At 44.0% G+C, this 23,047-nt stretch overlaps 1 long non-coding RNA gene across 1 annotated transcript in view; it reads right to left on the reverse strand.

Annotated features, from left to right (window-relative positions):
- Positions 1–364: 364 nt before the first annotated feature.
- The window catches only part of LOC105473027 (uncharacterized), a 65,087-nt gene continuing 42,404 nt past the window's right edge, over positions 365–23,047 (reverse strand). The window contains exon 4 of the long non-coding RNA XR_011625098.1: positions 365–515. This is a non-coding gene — a long non-coding RNA (uncharacterized lncRNA). The remainder of the gene's footprint in view (positions 516–23,047) is intronic.

A 23,047-nucleotide genomic window follows, 5' to 3' on the forward strand; every position in this document is an offset into this window, starting at 1 on the left:
TGTCATGCAAGTTAAAATTAAACAGAAAACTGCATTTAAATAAATGTGAAAAATTCAAATAGAAAAAAAAAAAACTTCATATGAGTGAAGAAATAAGGTTCTATTGTGTGAAGTCACAAAGAATTTGAGTTTTATCTGTTATAGCACCTAGCACCACTTACGCTAACGAATACGCCAGGTCTATTGGACTCCAGAGGCTGTGTTCTTATCCACTGGTAATTTGTCTCCTTCAGGGAGTTTAGAATCTGTTGACAGATACATATACAATGTACTAGAATACTAGAATCAAAAATAGAAATTGGTAAGTTCCACTAGAGTGAAACAAATAATGAATTATGAGGTTAACATAACAGAGAACACAGAAAACAGTGGCTTAACCAAAGTAGGCCTTTATTCTTTTCACAAAGCAAGAAGCCTGAGGATACAGTCCAGAGCTAGAAGATCATCCTCACATTTCCATTAGCGACCCGAGATATATCTTCCTTTCCACGCCACCATCCTTAGCGTGTGGCATTCTGTGAAGGAAAGATAAGTCAAAGGACAAAGGCACATGCCAGTCAAACTAACACCTTTTTAGGCCCCCTCTGAAGTCTCTCCCAGAAATGACCACTTGGCAAGAACTATTTCAGTGGCCGCTTGTGATTTCAAGGGAGACTGTAAAATTTTTTTTTATTTTTATAAATAGGATTTTTTTTTTGAGATGGGGGGTCTCACTATGTTGCCCAGGCTGGTCTTGAACTCCTGGGCTCAAGCAATCCTCCTGCCTTGGCCTCCCAAAGTGCTGGGATTACAGGCATGAGCCACTGTGCCTGGACTAAAATTTGATTATTTCTAAGATGGTGAAATTTATCACCCTGTACAAATTAGGATGCTGTTAGTAATGGAAAATGAAGAGTGAACAGTAGGAAGGCAACTAACACATTCTGCCTCATACAGGAAGAAAGTTCAAAAGCCTGGGTAGACAAAGATGGGCAAATGTCTACTACAGGGATCAGCCAGGATTTACAACCAGGTTTGACTGCTCCAGAGCCAGCACTGCTAACCCCAGGTGATGCTAACTCCTTCATGGAGTATATAGTCTAGAAATGCATTTGCACTACTTACTGTGACATAAAGATACTATATTTGTTTCCTATTATTGGTGTAGCACATTACCACAAACTCAGTAGCTTTAAATAACAATAATTTAAGGTTTTACATTTCCAGAGGTCAGAAGTCCAAAATCAGTTTCACTGGGCTAAAGTCAAGGTGTTGGCAGGGCTGGTTTCTTCTAGAGGCTCTAGAAGAGAATTCATCGTCCTTTTTTAACTTCTGAAGGCTGCCTGCATTCTTTGGTTCATGGCCCCCTTCTTGAATCATTCTAGGCTCTTCCTTCTGTGTCCCATCTCCTACTTTCATAATGAAATCTCCCTCTTCCTCCTTTTTATAAGGACACTTGTGATTACACTTACGGCTCATCCAGACAATTTAAAATAATCTCTCCATCTCAAGATTCTTAACCTAATCCTATCTGCAAAAAAAAATTCTTTTGCTTTATAAGGTATATATGATTGACATATTATTCAGCCTACCATAAATAGTAAGTTAGAAATTATTAAGTGCAAGGAAATAAAAAAGGGTGATCACATTGGCAATTGCCTTGAAGAAGGAGCAAGCAAACTGAGAAACATAGGATTCAGAAGGCCAAAAGAGAAATATTACTTGGAGAGCCCAAAAGAAGAGTATAAACAATCTGGAAATGGAAAGATAACACAGACATCATGGGGAACAGGTAAAATAACTCTAGACTACAAACAGGCTGCGTCAGAGCTGGGGGGAAACTTTGAGACCAAGAGACCCAGTAAGGGTTTATCTCCAAATCTAGACAAAAGATGGTTCAAGATTACTCACGGCAGCCGGGCGTGGTGGCTCATGCCTATAATCCCAGCACTTTGGGAAGCTGAGGCAAGTGAATCACCCGAGGGCAGGAGTTCAAAACCAGCCTGGCCAACAATGTGAAACCCCATCTCTACTAAAAATACAAATAATAATATTAATAATAATAAGCCTGGTGTGGTGGCACATGTGTGTAATCCCAGCTACTTATGAGGCTGAGGCTCGAGAATGGCTTGAACCTGGGAGGCAGAGGTTGCAGTTAGCCAAAATCACACCACAGCACTCCAGCCTGAGCGACAGAGTGAGACTGGGTCTCAAAAAAAAAGAAAGAAAACAAAAAGATTATTCATGGCCCTGGAATGTCTTCCAAGCCTTTTATACCCTCCCGTGTCCTTTCCAGCGATAGAAGGCAGCTCTGGCTCCTCCTAAAGTTTGGAGAGCCTCAAAATCAGGGCTCAGATGAAGCAAGAGAGGTGCCTGGTGCCCACACTGACCCTGGACTTGCATCACCCTAAGTACCTCCTTACTTCTTAAATTTTGCACACTAGGCACCTCACTTTCTCTCACCCCAGTCCCCAGCTCTGGAGAGCTTATAGATAAGCAAGGTCTTGAGGTCTTAAGGAGTATACCAAACCCTGAACAATATGAAGGAAGCCATTTTAAGCTGTATAATTTACCAACCTTCCTCCTATTATGAGACCTTGAAGACATTTCAATTTCTGAGTCTACACAATTTTGATGAAGCAAGGCATTCCTTCACCCAGGGGAGCACTCAAACAAAAGCTGAATGTCTCCTACTATTTGCTTTTGCTTTTGGTTAACTTTCCCTTCCTTCCTTCCTTCCTTCCTTCCTTCCTTCCTTCCTTCCTTTCTTTCTTTCTTCTTTTTTGCAATGGAATCTCCTTCTATCGCCAGGCTGGAGTGAAGTGGTGCAATCTCGGCTCACTACAATCTCCACCTCCTGGGTTCAAGCGATTCTCGGGCCTCAGCCTCCCAAGTAGCACGCACCCACCACCACACCCAGCTAATTTTTGTATTTTTAGTAGAGACGGGGTTTCACCATGTTGGCCAGGATGGTCTCGATCTCCTGACCTCGTGATCCACCCACTTCGGCCTGCCAAAGTTCTGGGATTACAGGCGTGAGCCACTGCGCCTGGCCTTTTTGTTTGTTTGTTTTTTGTTTTTTGAGATGAAATTTCGCTCTGTCACCCAGGCTGGAGTGCAGTGGCACAATCTCAGCTCACTGCAATCTCCACCTCCCAGGTTCAAGTGATTCTCTTGCCTCAGCCTCCCCAGCAGCTGGGATTACAGGTGCCTGCCACCATGCCCAGTTAATTTTTTGTATTTTTAATAGAGACAGGGTTTTGGTATGTTGGCCATGTTGGTCTCAAGCTCCTGAACTCAGGTGATCTGCCCACCTTGGCCTCTCAAAGTGCTAGGATTACAGGGGTGAACCACTGCGCCCGGCTTCTTTAGATTAACTTTCAAGTCATCAAAGTTCAAGTGTCTTAAAAAGGAGGACCCACCCCAGGGAATTCCTCCCTGCAGCAGGCCTACAGGAACCTCAAGAAGATCTCCGTGAGGACACAGGAGGCACCCAGGAGGCCTTGCTGTTCATACCCCTCTGTGACCTGGATTCTATGGCCTGCCTGTGCATGGCTCTTTTGCTAGTTTGATGGTAAAAACAAAGCTAAAGGTGAAAAAGAAATAAGGATTGAAAGTATCTGCTATGGTTTAGATATGCCTTATTTCTGCCCCCCAAAACTCATGTTGAATTTGATCCTAATATGGTGATGTCGGGCCTAGTGGGATTAATTTGGGTCATGGGGGTGAATCCATCATGAACAGATTAATGCCCTCCCTCAAGGGTGAGTGAGTTACACTCTAGCTCTATTACTTCTTGGGAGACAGCCAGTTGTTAAAAAGAACCTGGCACCTCCCACCCTGTATTAGTCCGTTCTCACATAGCTATAAAAAATACCTGAGACTGGGTAATTTATAAAGAAAAGAGGTTTAATTGGCTCATGGTTCTGCAGGCTGTGCAGGAAGCATGGCGCTGGGATCTGCATGGCTTCTGTGAAGGCTTCAGGAAACTTACACTCATGACAGAAGGTGAAAGGCAGAGCAGGAGGGAGAGAGTAGGGAAGGTGCTACACACTTTTAAATGCCCAGATCTCATGAGAGTTCACTCACTATCACAAAGACAGTACCTAGGGGGATGGTGCTAAATCATTCGTGAGAAAACCATCCCATAATCCAATCACCTCCCACCAGGCCCCACCTCCAACACTGGGGATTACGTTTCAATATGAGATTTGGGCGGGAATACACATCCAAACCATATCACCTTCTCTCCATTGCTTCCTCTTGCCATGTGATCTTTGCAAACACCAGCTCCCTTTCACCTTCCATCATGAGTGGAGGCAGCCTGAGGCCCTTACCAGATGCAGATGTCCAATCCTGGACTTTTCAGCCATCAGAATCATGAACCAAATAAACTTTTTTTTCTCTACAAATTACCGAGCCTTAAGTATTCTGTTATGGCAACACTAAATAGACTAACCATCAAAGTCTAAACAGGAATGTTTTTTCTTGTTATGACTAGAAAACATGTAACTTCTCTGGATGAGACTGTCCCAGAGAAAAAAAGGAAACAATCCGAAAATGCAGGAGAAAAAATGAGTCCAAGAATGTTTGATAATTACCCTTTAAGCTCATGTTCCCTACAATGGTTGGGAAGAGGGGCCAGTTTGAAAGACTGATGATTGGCTCTTGGGCAGGGTTCGTCAACCCTGACAACATTACATTTGGGGTCAGACAAGTCTTTGGCAGTGGGGACTCTGCTCTGCATTGCAGGATGTTTGACAGCACTCTCGGCCTCAACCCACTGTATGTCAGTGATACCTCTGCCCCAACTGTGACAACCAAAAACATGTCCCAATATATTGCCAAATGTTCCCTGGGAACAAATATAGTCCCTGACTGAGAACCACAGCTCTGGGGAGTTATCAGTGCTTCAGCTGAGTTCATCGAAGTAACTTTCCCATCATAGAATTCCTGTTAACTCTGAATGAGAAGAAAGGCAATAGTATTCTTCAAAATGACATGTCACGGAACAGTAACTCATCATTCCAGTTACCCTAGAATAATAACCAAAACCAGATTACAAATGGATTTTTATATATTATATGGTAGCCCTAAATTAGTGGAGAAGGGGAGACACAGGGGGCTCGCTATGCCCCTCACAGAGACTTCCAAAACACCGTGTGCCTCTCCATCCACAACAACTCACCTGCAGATGCTCCCTCATCCCACCCTTCTTATCTGAAAATGATGCCAACAGCTACATCTTTTTAAATCTACAATTCAGGGACTCTCAATGGAGATCATTAGATAGATGACAATTTTTTTAAAGTGTTGAACTTTGCATGGACCTAAAAAGTTCATATATATGTGTGCTGTATAAATGAAATTATTTATATTTATATATATGAAATTATATATACACTATATATAATTTTATTGTCTATAGTAATATATACAATATACATGTACATTTATTGTATATAGTAATATCAATTGGCACCTCTTCCCAACCCTTGTAGAGAGCATGAGCTTAAAATGTAATTATCAAATAACCCTGGATTCATTTTTTCTCCTGTTTTCAGACCGTTTTGTTTTTTCTCTGGGACAGCCTTATCAAGAGAAGTTATATGTTTTTTAATCATAATAAGAAAAAAATTCCTGTTTAGACTTTGATACTTAGTCTATTTAGTGTTGCTATAACAGAAAACCTAAGGCTGGGTAATTTATAGAGGAAAAAAAGGAGTTAGTTTTTTATAGGAACCAAAGATAATGGTAAAATGGACGCTGGTGCAGGTTCAAGTGCCTCAACGCAACATCCTTTCCATGGATGCTCACAACAAGGTGGGGAAGTGATTAGCATCATTTCTTACGCATCTGGTGTCCATGGTAGTCACATAGATAATAGGCCTTTAACTACCTCTGACACCAAAGAGGAAGTGCAACGTGGTGCACATTGTACATTGCATGGAGAGAAACCGCCTGTCAGGACCACCCCTCTCTGCAGCCTCTATGTCCTGTCTTATGGCTGTCAAGGTAATCGAGTTGCTATTTATAAGGAGGCACAGGCCTGCCATCCCCACCATCTCCCCTTCCTCTAGCCCCCATCCCCACCCATGCTAGTTCTGCCTGCAGTTACTGCTCTGCAGTTTTCTCCTGTCAGTAACACCCATTTTTCATTGCTTCAAGCCAGGTCTCTGAGCATCCTTAAAGCACCTCCCCGATGCCTCCTGTATAGCTGGCTCAGTGATTAGCTCTGGGAATGAACGGAGATGGACCATTAATTCCCAAGGGATGTCATCATTTCTTTGACTATCTCCCTGTGAAGAAGTCCGGGATGTCGGGGAGGCAGCTGTTTTGCAGGTTTCCCATAAGAGTGAGAAAAGCAAACCACAGCAGAAGGATGAATGGAACAGACAGAAAGCTACAATGGGGAAAGAGAACTCCACTTTAAAAAAGGTTCCTTAAGGGCAGGCTGTTGACGATTCCAGGTGCTGTTTAAACAGGGCTGTCAAGGTGCACTGTATTTCTTTCCATGCTTCCTGTTGGTCCCCAATGAGACAGAGTCTGAGGGCTAAGCCATCCCCACCAGTTGTAAATAGCTACCCTAACAACTGATAAGGAGTACAATGGCCGTACATCTTTAGACTTCAGGGTAGCTTTGTTAGTTAGGATTCTCCAAAAAACAGAGAACCAACAAGATATAGTGTGTGTGTGTGTGTGTGTGTGTGTGTGTGTGTGTGTGTGTGCGCGCGCACAAGCGTGGAGAGAGAGACAGATTATGGGTGCTGGCAAGTCCAACATTTGCAGGGCAGACCAGCAGACTGGAGACCCAGGGAAGAGTCGATGCTACAGCTCAAGTCCAAGGCTGCTTGCAGGCAAAATTCTCTGTTTCTTGAGGGATCTCAGTCTTTTTTCTTAAGGCTGTCAACTGGATGAAGCCCACTCACACTATGGAGGGTAATCTGCTTTACTCAAAGTCTACTGATTTAAATGTTAATCACATCCAAAATACCTTCACAGCAACATCTAGACTGGCATTTCACCCAGTTGACACATACAATTGACCATCAGAGTAATCCTACAACCTACCAAGTACAATAGGATCTGAATCAGGGCTGAAAGATAGGCAACTGCCCCTAGGGAGCCTCTCTGAGATGATCGGACCTTGACAAATGGGAAGGCAGGTCTACCTTCCACCTACCTGTCTGCTCCCATCTTGTTCAAGTCTGCCCTAAAACTATAACTCCTGCTAGAACCCCACATTTCCTTCCCAAGCATTTCCGTAATGCTTACACAAGCCCCTTGTACTTGCTGGCCGTTGCTGGTAGTTCAAAGTCAGAACGGTTGGCTAGATCCTCAAGTAGGCCTAGGCCACAATTATTGGAGCACTAATGTGGGGAGCCTGGAGCTATTCTGGGATGGAGGAGCCTGGGTTGGAACCAAGAGCCAAGATAAGTAAGCACGATGTAATGGAAAGATTACTAGCCTGGGAGCAGGGTGACCTAGCACTGTATTTGTCACTAACAAATATCGATTAAGCACTGTGTATGTATGTCCTTATTTGTAAAATGAGAGGGTTGGGCTCAGTGACCCTGAGCAGTATAGTCCATTCCAGCTCTAGATTTGTTGATTTCATTAGGCTATTGTAATGTGGGGTCTGACTACAGGATGGCCACCCAATCCACAGCCAAACTGACCCATATTTTAGGAGCCAGAGTATTTTGGATTGCCTTTTTTTTTTTTTTTTTTTTAAGAGATGAGTTCTTGCTCTGTTGCCCAGGCTGGAGTGCAGTAGTACAATTAGAGCTCACTACAGCCTCTGAACTCCTAGCTTCAGGTGATCCTCCCATCCAACCTCCCAAAGTGCTGGGATTATAGGCATGAGCCACCATGCCCAGACTGGATTGCTATTATTTGTCCTTTTATCCATTCACTTATTAAACTTGTGCCTACCCTACATAAGAAAATCTTCCATAGTATTATGAGAAATACAAATAAATTAAATACAATGTCTCTGCCTCAAAGAACTTAAAATCCAGTTGGGAAATGATTCAGTTAGGATGTGTTTGGTTGCGAATAGCAGAATTCCTGAACAACAGTGGCTTAAGCATTGTAGACCTTTATTCATCTGCAACAAAAAAGAAGTCTGGACATTCTGGAAAAGGAGAAACTATGGAGACAGTGAAGATTAGTGGTTGCCAGGGGTTACAGGGAAGAGAGGGATGACTAGGCAGAGCACAGAGGATTTTTAAGCCAGTGAAGCTACTCTGTATGACACTATAATGGTGGATACATGACATTACAGGTTTGTCCAAACCCATAAACTGCACAACACCAAGAGTGAGCCCTAATGTCAACTGAGGACTTTGGGTGATTATGGTGTGTCGAGGTAGGTTCGTCAATTAGAACAAATGTTCCACTCTGGTAGGGGATGTTGATGACTGGCGGCTACACATGTGAAGGAGTGAAGGACATGACATCCCAAAACATGCTGGATTGGTATATTGTGTACATCATGCTGAAAACATTGGAGGAATTGTAGTTTCAGAAAAGCCTAGCTGACATTTCTCTTCCTGCATACAGCAAGCCATAAAGACTCCTCTGGGAGGGGTACCCTCCCCACACCAGGGCAAGAATATAGGCCTTATCACCAGACACTGGGCACTGAGGGCTGCAATGGACCTGAATAAATATACTTGACAGGGACTGAGAACAGTGGCCCATGCCTGTAATCCCAGCATTTTGGGAGGCCTAGGCAGGAGGTTCCCTTGAGCCCAGAACTGAGGATGCAGTGAGCTATGATGGCACCACTGCACTCCAGCCTGGATGACGGAGTGAGACCCTAAGTGTGTGTGTGTGTGTGTGTGTGTGTGTGCGCGCGTGCACGCACACACGCACTAAATGAAGTAATTCTTATCTTTCACTAGTTTTGCACCTTCCCAATGTATCTCCTAGTGACTCCCCTAGAAAATTTACTGCCCCTAGCCAGATTTTCTGGTTTTCTTTGTCCTGTTATTTCTTCTCAAACTTATTGTTCTGTGTCTTAAAAGTTGTGTAGGGCACCCTTGACATAAGTAACTCCATCTTAGAAAAAGACTCCATTTTACATTTCACAAGGCACTTTGCCAACAGGGACTAGATGTTTCGTCTGATTACTAAAGATTGAATCCATCCAAATATGGACATAACCAAGCACAGTCTTCTACTATCAGTCCTTACTGGAGGACTCTGTGTCCAGGAAGAGAGCAGGACTTCAGCAGCTTGAAATGACCATCTTAACAGACATCTTCTTGGCCAGGCACAGTGGCTTATGCCTGTAATCCTAGCACTTTGGGAGGCTGAAACGGGTGGATCACTTGAGGTCAGGAGTTCAAGAGCAGCCTGGCCAACATGGTGAAACCCCATCCCTACGAAAGATACAAAAATTAGCTGGGTGTGGTGGCGGGCACCTGTAATCCCAGCTACACGAGATACTCAGGGCCCTGAGGCAGGAGAATTGCTTGAACTCAGGAGGCGGTTATAGTGAACCAAGAACATGCCACTGCACTCCAGCCTGGGCGACAGAGTGAGACTCTGTCTCAAAAACAAAAAAAGAAAAAAGACACCAGCCGGGTGCGGTGGCTCACGCCTGTAATCCCAGCACTTTGGGAGGCTGAGGCAGGTGGATCACCTGAGGTTGGGAGTTCGAGACCAGCCTGACCAACATGGAGAAACCCCGTCTCTACTGAAAATACAAAATTAACCGGGCGTGGTGGCGCATGCCTGTAATCCCAGCTGTTCAGGAGGCTACGGCAGGAGAATCGCTTGAACCTGGGAGGCGGAGATTGCGGTGAGCCAAGATCGCGCCATTGCACTCCAGCCTGGGCAACAAGAGCAAAACTCCACCTCAAAAAAGAAAAGAAAAGAAAGAAAGACATGATCTTGCTGTCACTTGTGATAAGCACCTAGCATCTGCCAGGCAAAGGCTCTGCCCACTTCAAAGTCTCCCCCTTGCAAGACCTGTGGACCTCTCAGGCCAGACCAGGATATTATTTTTGTCTATATCACTCTTCCTGGGCTGGTTTGTTAACCCTTTCCCTATCCCTTTTCTCTTGATGTAAAATGTTACTTTGTTGTGGAATGTTTATCTGTAACATTTATATATTGATTAAGTGTATCATTATGTATGGTTTGCAATATTGACTGACGGGTGGAATGGCTTGAGCCTGTGTGCATGCAGCTCTAACTACTGAGTGAACGGAAGTACTAGGAGAATTGCCTCCTTGGGGACTCCATGGACTCGTGGCTCCTATGATTGAGACAGTGTCGATGAAAACCTGACTTTGTAGAAAGACACAAATGCCCATAGACCTGGTTATATCTGCCCTTGTGCCACTTACAATAAAAGTATAAAAGCATCTTTCTTTGGCAACTTCTTTGGACTTTACTCTCTTGTGAAGATCCCCATGGACAAGTAAAACTAATAAAATGTGTATGTTTTTCTCTAGTTAATCTGCCTTGTGTCAATTTGGATTCTAGATCCAGCAGAAGAGCCCGCATTAGAGCTTAAGGAGGATTGGAGGTGGACTTCGACTTCCCGACACGTTTGGGAGCAGGAGGTTATGGGAAATCTCTGTATCATCCTCCCAATTTTGCTGTGAATCTAAAATTGCTCTAAAAAATAAAATAACATTTTTTTTTTGTTGTTTTTTGTTTTTTTTTTTTTTCTTCTGGAAGCTGGCAGCCCAGGACTGAATCAGGGGCTCAGTGAAATCATCAAGGACACAGACCCTCTCTGACAGCCTCTCTGCAGCAAGTCCTTAGGCCTACACATCATGGCTGCTCCCATGCCAAGCTCTCTGTCTTCACACTAATGCCTAAAAGGAAGGTAGAGGCATAAGGAAAAAAGCTTTTGCCTGATAGGCTCTACTTTTTTTCTTCAGGAAAAAAAAAAAATATTTTCCAGGTGCACAACAGACTTCCCTTTTTATCTTATCATCTGGAGTTGGGTCACACTACCTACCCTAGGCTAATCTTGATGAAGGGAAATGGGATTCCCAGCATGATTTATCTCTGGGTGCCTCTGTGGTTGCTGACCAAACAAGGAAGAAAATGGCTCACAGGGAGAAAAAGGGAAAAAAAAATATATACACACACACACACACACACACACACACACACACATTCAAATGAAAGTTCATATATTCACAGGTAGTATATATATACACATATATTTCTTTTCTGTATATATAATTGAAAGAAAATTCAGCAATTTATATACTCACAGTGAGAATTCTGTGTGTGTATATGTGTGTGTGTAAACTGTATTTCTTTTCTATTATATATACATAGTCACAGGAAGATTCAGGGAGCTTTACTTTTCCAGGAAGAAAAAACAATTTTTCCTTCAACCCTACATAATTCTTAGCTGGGACACCTGTAACAAAAGACAGATTAACAAGAGAAAAATAAGCAAGTTTATGAATGCCCGTGGCACACATCAAACAGAAGAAACCTCAAGGAAACATATCTCAAAGCAGTGGCTTAGAACTCTGGCTTATATAGTATCTTTAACAAAGAACAATAAAATTATGTGGAAATGATAGAAAAAAGAAAGCAGTTCTAGGCTTGCAACAGCAGAAAACTGTGGAAAGGTAAGTAGATGGGAGGAAATTAACGGAGTGAGGTTTATCTACAGACTCTTCTGTGCTATCGTTGGTCTGTTAAGAGTTTAGAACTATCTCCAGTAAAGGAGAATTTATCTCCTGTCTTTAGACAGAGAACAGGAAGGATAGAGAGAGTTTTCCTTCTTTTGCTGTCTCCTAATTGTCTTTACATCTAAAATAATTTTTATGTCAAAAAGATACATTTTGAAGTAGCATATTCTGGTTTCATTCAATTTAACATAAACCTTTTTTGTTGGGTGATTTTGTTTTTTTGGTTTTTGTTCTTTGTTCTTTGTGGGGGGGGGGGGGGGTGTGTTTTGAACTAGGATCTCGCTCTGTTGCCCAGGCTAGATTGCGGCAGCACAATCTTGGCTCCCTGCAACCTCCGCCTCCTCAGTTCAAGCAATTCTCCCACCCCAGCCTCTCAAGCACCTGGGACTACAGACATGTGCCACCACACCCAGCTAATTTTTGTATTTGTTGTAGAGACAGGGTTTTACCATGTTGGTCAGGCTGGTCTTGAACTCCTGGCCTCAAGCAATCCACCTGCCTCAGCCTCCCAAAGTGCTGGGATTACAGGCATGAACCACCACACCCAGCCTGTTTTTTCAATTTTTTTAAAGACAGGTCTCCCGGTGTTCCCCAGGCTGGACTTGAACTCCTGGCCTTAAACAATCCTGCCTCAGCCTCCCAAAATGCTAGGAATTCAGGTATGAGCCACTGCACCTGACTGATATAAACTTTTTATTGAGGAAGAAACAAACTGTTCACACATAGAATGGCCTCCTTGTAAAGGTTAGAGTAAGGCTTATAAAGAGTAAAAGAGGAAGTTCATAGAGCTTAATTTTCATTGGTTATTTTAAAGTATCTTTTCCCTTTAGAGCAAGCAGCTTACTTAGGCTGTAGCTGATTGACTACAATGTGTTGATTCATGCCAAAGGAGGAAATAAATTTCAAGAGGAAATAAATTATAATTTTAGTGAGTATTTCAGGAAATGGGGCTTAATGAGTTTTGCTGAGCTGGCTCTAGGCCACTGGCTCAGAGGCAAAGGTCAGCCCCAGCCTCCATTTTGATTTTTATTTTACAATATATAATTGGTATAAGTGTTAAACAACAATGCAATCTTAGGATAAACAACAACCAGACTTGTCCATAGACCAGCGTTCTGCTCCTGGTCTCCCACCTCTCGTAACTATCTATATGACATTGGATAAGACACAAGCTGGAGGCTTGGGGGCCTTGTTCCCTCCTCCGTAAAAACAGCAATGGAGAGGATGGAGGGCATCAGGTGAGAATTCTTCATCCCTTCTACTTACGAATTTTATTCTAGCTCCATTAGTGGGGTAAAAGTGTATTACAGCAGAAGACTACCATTTCAAATGTGGGCCCTGGCAAGCCCTGTCCTGATCTATGAAGACCAAGGCCAGCTACTCCAACCCTGCAAGTCAGGTTAACAAGATCGGGCTAATATCATCCTCTGTTGAAAGTAAGAACACAGGCTTCAGAGTGAAAGATACACAGCCAGGCTTTCAACTCTGGCCTGAAGACATTTGGCAAATCACTGATGTGTTGCACTTTCCTCCCCTGGAAGATGGTGCGAAAATCTATCTAACTCAAAGTGCTGTTGAAAAGACTCAATGAGAGAAAACAAGTTAAGTAAGCACTCAGCACAGTGCCTGGCACAAGATAATTGCTTAATAAATGTTGAAGTTCAATTATGATTTAAATGGATTGTAAGATTGAGGCAAGGACTATATCTAATATCTTGTTCACACGTTTCTTTCACTGATAGCCCACCCTCTTGCCCACCAAGCACAGTGTGTCAGATATCAATTAAGAATGAAGGAATGCCAGGCCAGGCGCGGTGGCTCATGCCTGTAATCCGAGTACTTTGGGAGGCTGAGGTGGGTGGATCACTTGAGCTCAGGAGTTCAAGGTCAGCCTGGGCAACATGGTGAAACTCCATCTCTACAAAAAATACAAAAATTAGCCAGGCGTGGTGGTGGGCACCTGTAGTCCCAGCTACTCGAGGGGCTGAGGTGGGAGGATTGCTTAAGCCCAGGAGGCTGAGGCTGCAGTGATCTGTGATCGCACCACTGCACTCCAGCCTGGGTGACAGAGTGAGATCCTGTCGCAAAAAAAAAAAAAAAAAGAATGAATGAATGCCATTTACACTCATTAGGATGGCTATTATCCAAAAGAAAAGAAAGAGACGAGACGAGACGAGAAGAGAAGAACAAGTGTTCAGACATCTGGAAGAAATTGGAGCCTTTGTGTTGATGCGAATGCAAAATGGTGCAGCTGCTATAGAAAACAGTATGGCAGTTCCCCACAAAGCTAAAAATAAAACTACCATATGATCCAGCAATTCCACTTCTGAGTATACACTGAAAAGAATTGCAAGGAGGAGCCGGATGTGGTGGCTCACGCCTGTAATCCCAGCACTTTGGGAGGCCGAGGCAGGCAGATCACTTGAGGTCAGGTCAGCAGCCTGGCCAACATGGCAAAACCCCTCTGTACCAAAAACAAAAAAAAAAATTAGCCAAGTATGGCGGTGCACGCCTGTGGTCCCAGCTACTCTCGGGCCTGAGGTGGGAGGATAACTTGAACCCGGGAGGTGGAGGTTGCAGTGAGCCAGGATCGTGCCACTGCACTCCAGCCTGGGTGACAGAGTGAGACCCTGTCTCAAAAAATAAAATAAAATAAAACAATAATTGAAAGGAGGGGCTTAAACAGATATTTGTACACCTTTGTTCATAGCAGCGTTATTCCCAGTAGCCAAAAGGTGGAAGCAATCTGAATGTCCATTGATGGATGAATAGATAAACTGTGGTATATACATATAATGGAGTGTTACCCTTAAAAAGGAAGGAAATTCTAACACGTGCTACAACATGGAGGAACCTGGAGGAGATTATGCTAAGTGAAATAAGCCAGTCACAAAAAGACAAATATGCATGATTTCACTTACACGAGGACCTAGAATAGATCATAGAGACAGAATCGTGGTTGATAGGGGCTGGGGGAAAGGAGGAATGAGGAGTTATTTAATAAGTATAGAGTGTCAGATTTACAAGATGAAGAGTTCTAGAGATTGGTTGAACAACAGTGTAAACATACTTAACCCTACCGAAGTGTACACTTAAAAATGGGTAAGATGGTAAATTTTGTGCTATGTGTATTTACCACAATTAACATTTTTAATAAAGAGGAATGAATAAATGTGTTGACATATGCTATACCATAAATAAACCTTGAAAACATTAGATTAAGTGAAAGAAGCCAGATGCAAAAGACCACTATTGTATTCTTCTATTTACGTGAAATGTCCAGAATAGGCAAACCCATAGAAACAGAAAGTAGTTTAGCAGTTGCCAGGCGTTGAGAGGAAGGAGGAATGAGGGGTGACTGCTAATGGATACAAGGTATCTTTTTGGGGTGATGAAAATATTCTAAAATTAGATAGCAATGATTCCAATTCTATGAATATATACATATCACTGGATTGTATAAAAGCATACCTCAGAGATATTTTGTGTTCAATTACAGACCACTACAGTAAAGCGAATACTGCAATAAAACAAGTCACATAACTCACACCTGTAATCCTAGCACTTTGGGAGGCCGAGGCAGATGGATCACCTGAGGTCAGGAGTTCAAGACCAGGCTGGCCAACATGGTGAAACCCCGTCTATATTAAAAATACAAAAATTAGGTGGGCACGGTGGCTGACGCCTGTAATCCCAGCACCTTAGGAGGCCAAGGCAGGCAGATCACGAAGTCAGGAGATCGAAACCATCCTGACTAACATGGCTAAACCCCATCTCTACTAAAAATATGAAAAATTAGCTGGGCGTGGTGGTGGGCACCTGAAGTCCCAGCTACTCAGGAGGCTGAGGCAAGAGAATCGCTTGAACCCAGGAGGCAGAGGTTGCAGTGAGCCGAGATCATGCCATTGCACTCCAGCCTGGGCTACACAGCAAGACTCCATTTCCAAAACAAACAAACAAACATAGCTGGGCATGGTGGCACGCACCTGCACAATCCCAGCTCTTTGGGAGGCTGAGGTGGGAGAATCACTTGAACCCAGGAGGCAGAGGTTGCAGTAAGCCTAGATCATGCCACCACATTACAGCCTGGGCAAGGGAGTGAGACCCTGTCTCAAAAAAAGAAAAAAATTATTTCCCACTGCATATAAAAGTTTTGTTTATACTATACTGTAGTCTATTAAGTATAGAATAGCATTATGTCTTTAAAAACAATGTACATACATTAATTTAAAAATAATTTATTGTTGGCTGGGCACGGTGGCTCACCTGTAATCCCAGCACTTTGGGGGGCCAAGGAGGGCAGATTGCATGAGGTCAGGAGTTTGAGACCAGCCTGGCCAACATGATGAAACCCCGTTTCTACTGAAAATACAAAAATTAGCCGGGCATAGTGGCACACGCCCGTAATCGCAGCAACTCATGAAGCTGAGACAGGAGAATTGCTGGAACCCAGGAGGCAGAGGTTGCAGTGAGCCAAGATTGCACCACTGCACTTCAGTCTCTGTGACAGAGTGAGACTCCATCTCAAAATAATAATACTACTAATAATCATTTATTGCTAAAAATGCTAACAGTCATCTGAGCCTTCAGCAAGTCATAATCTTTTTGTAGGTGGAGGATCCTGCCTTGGTGCTGATGGCTTCTGATCGATCGGGGTGGTGGGTCCTGATGGTTGTGGTGGCTGTGGCAATTTTTTTAAGTAGGACAATGTGAAGTTTGTCATATTGATTAGTCCTTTTATGGAAGATTTTTCTGTAGCATGTGATGCTGTTTGACTTTACCCACAGTAGAACTTCCTTCAAAATTGGAGTCACTCAAGCCTGGCTGCTGCTTTATCAACTAAATTTCCGTAGTGTTCTAAATTCTTTGTTGTGATTTCAACAATGTGCACAGCATCTTTACCAAGAGTAGATGCCACTGCAAGAAACCACTGTCTTTGCACATTCATAAGAAGCAACTCCAGGCCAAGTGCAGTGGCTCATGAGAAGACGAAGAAGGAGAAGGAGAGAGAAGAGGAGCAGAAGGAGAAGGAGAAGGAAAAACTCCTCGTCTGTTCAAGTTTTATCATGAGATTGCAGCAATTCAGTCACATCTTCAGGCTCTTGCTGTTTCTACCACATCTGTAATGACTTTCCCCACTGAAGCCCTGAACCCCTCCATGTCATCCATAAGGATTGGAATCACCTTCTTCCATAGTTAACCTAGCTCTTTTGACTTCCCCTCATGAATCATGATTTTTTGGGGGTGGCGGGGGGACGGAGTCTCACTCTTTTGCTCAGGCTGGAGTGCAATGGCACAATCATGGCTCATTGCAGCCTTGACCTCCCAGGCTCAAACAATTCTCCCAACTCAGCCTCCTGAGTAGCTGAGACTACAGGCACGCACCACCACATCCAGCTAATTGTTTCAATTTCTAGTACAGACAGGTTCTCACTATGTGGCCCAGGCTGAGCTCAATCAATCCTCCTACCTCAGCCACCCAAACTGCTAATATTACAGGTGTGAACCACTGTGCCCAGCCAGAAGCCTCTTTTTCTAATCTTAATCTCCACATGGTAGCTGAAAGAATTGTTACATTTTCTTGATAGCATCTAGAATGGTGACTCCTTTTCAGAAAGTTTTCAATTTACTTTGCCCAGATCCATCAGAGGAATCACCACCTATGGAAGCCATAGCCTTAGAAAATGTGTTTCTTAAATAATGAGACTCAAAAGTTGAAATTATTCCTTGATCTATGGCCTACGGAATGGATATTTTGTTAGTAACAGGCATGAAAACATTAATCTCCTTGTGCTTCTCCATCAGAGCTTTTGAGTAACTAGGCACATTGTCAATAAGCAATACTATTTTGAAAGGAGTATTTTTGTCTGAACAGTAGGTCTCAACAGTGGGATTAAAATATTCAGAAAACTACGCTGTAAACAAATACTCTGTCTCTCAGACTTTGTCCTACATATAGAGCACAGGCAGAGTAGATACAGCATAATTCTTAAAGACTTTGGGATTTTTGGAATGATAAATGGGCATTGGCTTCATCTTCAAATCAGCAGCCACATTAGCCCCTAACAAGAGGGCCACCCTGACCTTGGAAGCCTTGAGGCCAGACATTGACTTCTCTCTAGCTATGAAAGTCCTAGGTAGCATCTTTTTCCAATACAAGGCTGTTTCATCTACATTGAAAATTTATTGGCCGAGTGCAATAGCTCACACCTGTAATGCCAGCACTTTGGGAGGATGAGGCAGAAGGATCACTTGAGGCCAGGAGCTCAAGACCAGACTAGACAACATAGCATCTAGATAACATGTCTACAAAAAAAATTAAAATTAGCCAGGGCTGAGCCCAGTGGCTCACCCCTGTAATCTTAGCACTCTGAGAGGCCCAAACGGGCAGATCTCTTGAGCTCAGGAATTCGAGGCCAGCCTGAGCAACACGGCAAAATCCCATCTTTTTTTTATTATTATTTTTTATTATTCAGATAATAAAAAATTATCTGAGCATGGTGGCGTGCATAATTGTCTGTGGTCCCAGCTACTCAGAAGGCTGAGATGGAAGGTTCACTTGAAACTGGAAGGCAAAGGTTGCAGTTAGCTGAGATCACACCACTGCACTCCAGCCTAGGTGACAGAGTGAGACTCCGTCTCAAAAAAAAAAGAAAAAATTGTTTAGAAAAGTGGCGTTGATAGACTTTCTCCAAGGTTTGTTGCCACAAACCTTCAATTTTTAAAAACCACAGTATCTGCATACAAAAAAAGGTATGCCTCTGGGCGCGGTGGCTCACACCTGTAATCCCAGCACTTTGGGAGGCCGAGACGGGCGGATCACGAGGTCAGGAGATCGAGACTGTCCTGGCTAACACGGTGAAACCCCATCTCTACTAAAAATACAAACAATTAGCCGGGCGCAGCGGCGGGCACCTGTAGTCCCAGCTACTTGGGAGGCTGAAGCAGGAGAATAGCATTAACCCAGGAGGCGGAGCTTGCAGTGAGCCGAGATCGCGCCACTGTACTCCAGCCTGGGCGATAGAGCGAGACTCTGTCTCAAAAAAAAAAAAAAAAAAGAGGTATGCCTATAAAGGTTAACTTTTGGCTGGGCACAGTGACTCATGCCTGTAATCCCAGCACTTTTGGGAGGCCAAGGCAGGCAGGTCGCTTGAGCCCAGGAGTTCAAGACCAGCCTGGAAAACAGGACAAAACCATGTCTCTACAAAAAATACAAAAAATTACCTGCATGTAGTGGCACTCTCCTGTAGTCCCGGTTACTCAGGAGACTGCGGTGGGAGGATCACTGAGCCTGGGAAGTCAAGGCTGCAGTGAGCTATGAACGCACCACTGCACTCCAGCCTGGGTGACGGGAGTGATACTATCTCAAAAAAGAAAAGGGAGGGGGTAACTTTTATCATAACTTTTATTAGGTATGAATTATATCTCAATAAATCTGTCATAAAAAATGAACAAAGGCCGGGCGCGGTGGCTCACACCTGTAATCCCAGCACTTTGAGGCAGGCGGATCACCTGAGGTCAGAAGTTCGAGACCAGCCTGCTCAACATGGTGAAACCCTGTCTCTACTAAAGCATACAAAAATTAGCCCTGTGTGGTGGCTCACACGTGTAATCCCAGCTACTTGCAAAGCTGAAGCACAAGAATCGCTTGAACCCAGGAGGTGGAGGTTGCAGTTAACCAAGATAGTGCCACTGCACTCCAGCCTGGGAGACAGAGTGAGACTCTGTTTCGAAAGAAAAAAAAAAAAAGAATAAATGAGATTCTAAATTCTAAACAGATCATTGGGGTTGTTTTAATTCAATGTCGATCTCAGCAGAAAGGAGGTTTCCTGAGTGACCACGAAACTTTGAGATTTGCGACTAAACACCTGCCAAGAGCTGCAAAAAGCCCTAGGCTTTTGGGACTTACCACAGGACTCACACTTCTCTGGAGCCACAGGAGTATCTAACCATACAGTCTCTTTGGGGCATTCGGGCTAGAGGCAGTACATCTCTTCCCCTAGAAATGCCCTACAGGGAATTCAGTTTACTACTTGTCATTATAATGATGTAATTGCATTCTATTCATGGATAATGTGCAAAAACAATCACCGGAGACTATAAACAAACAGCTGGTGAGCAACCTCCTTGCAAAATGCTAAAGGCAAACTTCAAAAGTTTTATTTTTTTTTAAATCAGTTTTTAAAACCTGATGTGGTAGTCCCAAATGTGCAGCAGAGCATATGTGGCAGCTCGGAAGCAACAGAGACACATTCTATAAAACGGCACATTGTCAGAACCATTCGCGGGAGAAAGCCCGAAGGCAGTGGTGAGGCTGAAAGTGGAACCACAATTCACTGGCAGGCCTTTATTCCCGCCAATGATCCAAACTTTTCATGCTTAAAAACACCTTCTGTCCCCATAACACATTTTTGCACAGCATGTAAATTTCAAGTGGCTTCTCCCAAAAATACCTTTCTCACCCACCCTACAGGAGCCCGTAAGACTTATTCAAGAAGCTCTGCCCAAGGCTGGGAGTGGTGGCTCACGCCTGTAATCCCAGCACTTTAAGAGGCCAAAGCAGGTGGATCACCTGAGGTCAGGAGTTCGAGACCAAGCTGACCAACATGGAGAAACTCTGTCTCTACTAAAAATACAAAATTAGCCAGGCATGGTGGCTCATGCCTGTAATCCCAGCTACTTGGGAGGCTGAGGCAGGAGAATTGCTTGAACTCAGGAGGCGGAGATTACCATGACCCAAGATTGCACCATTGCACTCCAGCATGGGCAGCAAAGCAAAACTCCGTCTCAAAAAAAAAAAAAAAAGAGGAAGCTCTGCCCAGTCAAGGTCCCTGTGCTGGTTGTCTGGGGGCTAACATGCAGGGCATTTCTAGTCCCCCAAGATCATCAGCCCACATTGCACAAGGACCTAGAGCTGTATTTTGAATTGCCTAAATGGAGCTTCTAGAACTGAGTCTTGGGGAAAAAAATTGAAACATCTGAAACTTACCTGAGCAGGTGCGGTGGCTCATGCCTGTAATCCCAGCACTTTGGGAAGCCAAGGCAAGAGGATCACTTGAGCCCAGGAGTTCAAGACCAGCCTGGGCAACATAGTGAGAACTCATCTCTACAAAAAAAAATTTTTTTTAATTAGTGGGGTGTGGTGGCATGCACACACACCTATAGCCCCAGCTACTCAGGAGGCTGAGATGGGTGGATCGCTTGAGCCCAGGAGGTCGAGGCTAAAGTGAACTATGATGGTGCCACTGTACTCTAGCCTGGGTGACAAACTGAGACTCTGTCTCAAAAAAAAAAGAAAGAAAACGAAGAACTTACCAAACCATCATGATAGCAGAAATATAAGCATATGTAAACAATTCATGTGGCACTGAAAATAATGATGATTAGAAGCATATCAGGCAGGCTGGGCGCGGTGGCTCAAGCCTGTAATCCCAGCACTTTGGGAGGCCGAGGAGGGCGGATCACAAGCTCAGGAGATCAAGACCATCCTGTCTAACACGGTGAAACCCCGTCTCCACTAAAAAATACAAAAAACTAGCCGGGCGTGGTGGCGGGCGCCTGTAGTCCCAACTACTCGGGAGGCTGAGGCAGGAGAATGGTGTGAACCCAGGAAGCGGAGCTTGCAGTGAGCCAAGATCGCGCCACTGCACTGCAGCCTGGGAGACAGCGAGACTCCGTCTCAAAAAAAAAAAAAAAAAAAGGAGTGTATCAGGCATAGTCTTTTCATTGCCTGTCTTTTCTGAGAAATTGGTAAATTCTTCAAGCCCCAGCAAGGAAAGGCAGGGTCTCAAACCTGACCAGGTTTGTCATCTGAACCCCACTATGTGGGATATTCTTTCTGCCCTCTCCTGTGGGTTCCATCTGAGTCATGACAGGCTTTGAGCATTTTCTTGGTGCTTATCCACGGATCACTGGTTGGCTTCATTCTCTGTGGTTGCTTCTTTCTTTTTTTTTTTTTTTTTTTGAGATGGAGTCTCGCTGTCGCCCAGGCTGGAGTGCAGTGGCCGGATCTCAGCTCACTGCAAGCTCCGCCTCCTGGGTTTACACCATTCTCCTGCCTCAGCCTCCCGAGTAGCTGGGACTATAGGCGCCCACCACCTCGCCCGGCTAGTTTTTTGTATTTTTTAGTAGAGACAGGGTTTCACCGCATTAGCCAGGATGGTCTCGATCTCCTGACCTTGTGATCCGCCTGTCTCGGCCTCTCAAAGTGCTGGGATTACAGGCTTGAGCCACTGCGCCCGGCCTCTTTCTTTTCTTTTTAAAAATTGAGATATGGGCTGGGTGTGGTGGCTCACACCTGTAAATCCCAGCACTTTGGGAGGCAGAGGGGGGTGGATCACTTGAGGTCAGGAGTTCTAGAGCAGCCCGGCCAATATGGTGAAACCCTGACTCCGTCTCGAAAAAGAAAAATTAGTCAGGTGTGGTGGCAAATCCCAGCTACTCAGGAGGCTGAGGCAGGAGAATCCCTTGAACCCAGGAGGCGGAGGTTGCAGTGAGCAGAGATCACACCACTGCACTCCAGCCTGGGCAGCAGAGTGAGACTCTGTCTCAGAAAAAAAAAAAAAAGAGAGAGAGAGATAATCTATGTACCATAAAATTCACCCTTTTAAAGTGTCCAATTCAGTGACTTTTAGCATATTCACAAGATTGTAGAGCTATCACCACTATCTAATTTCAGAACATTTTCATCACCTCAAAAAGAAATTCCATGTGCATTAGCAATCATCCCATTTCCTACTTCTCCTAGTCCCTTGACACCACTAATATAATTTCTGTTTCCTTTTTTTTTTTTTTGTGAGACAGACTCTCGCTCTGTGGCCAAGCTGGAGTGCAGTGGCACAATCTTGGCTCACTGCAACCTCCGCCTCTGGGTTCAAGCAATTTTCCTGCCTCAGCTTCCTGAGTAGCTGGGACTACAGGCGCACACCTCCACACCCGACTAATATTTGTATTTTTAGTAGAGATGGGGTTTCACCATGTTGGCCACGCTGATCTTGAACTCCTGACCTCAGGTGATCCACCTGCCTCAGCCTCCCTTAGTGCTGGGATTGCAGGTGTGAGCCACTGCACCTGGCCTAATTTCTGTTTCTATAGATTTTCTTATTCTGGACATTTTACATAAAAGAATTCTATAATATGTGTTATTTTGTGCCTGGCCTCTTTCTTGGCATAATGTTTTCATGGTTCACCCGTGCTGTTGCGTGTGTCCGCGCTTCATTTCTTTTTTTGGCTGAATAATATTCCTCTGTATAGGTATACCGTATTTTGTCTATCCATTCGTTGGTTAAGGGAGATCTGGGTTGTTTCCGCTTTCTGGCTATTATGAATAATGCTTCTGTGAATTTCATGTACAGGTTTTTGTGCAGACATCTTTTTCAGTTCTCTTGGGT

Source organism: Macaca nemestrina, chromosome 6, assembly GCF_043159975.1.
Source record: "Macaca nemestrina isolate mMacNem1 chromosome 6, mMacNem.hap1, whole genome shotgun sequence".
NCBI classification, from domain to species: domain Eukaryota; kingdom Metazoa; phylum Chordata; class Mammalia; order Primates; family Cercopithecidae; genus Macaca; species Macaca nemestrina.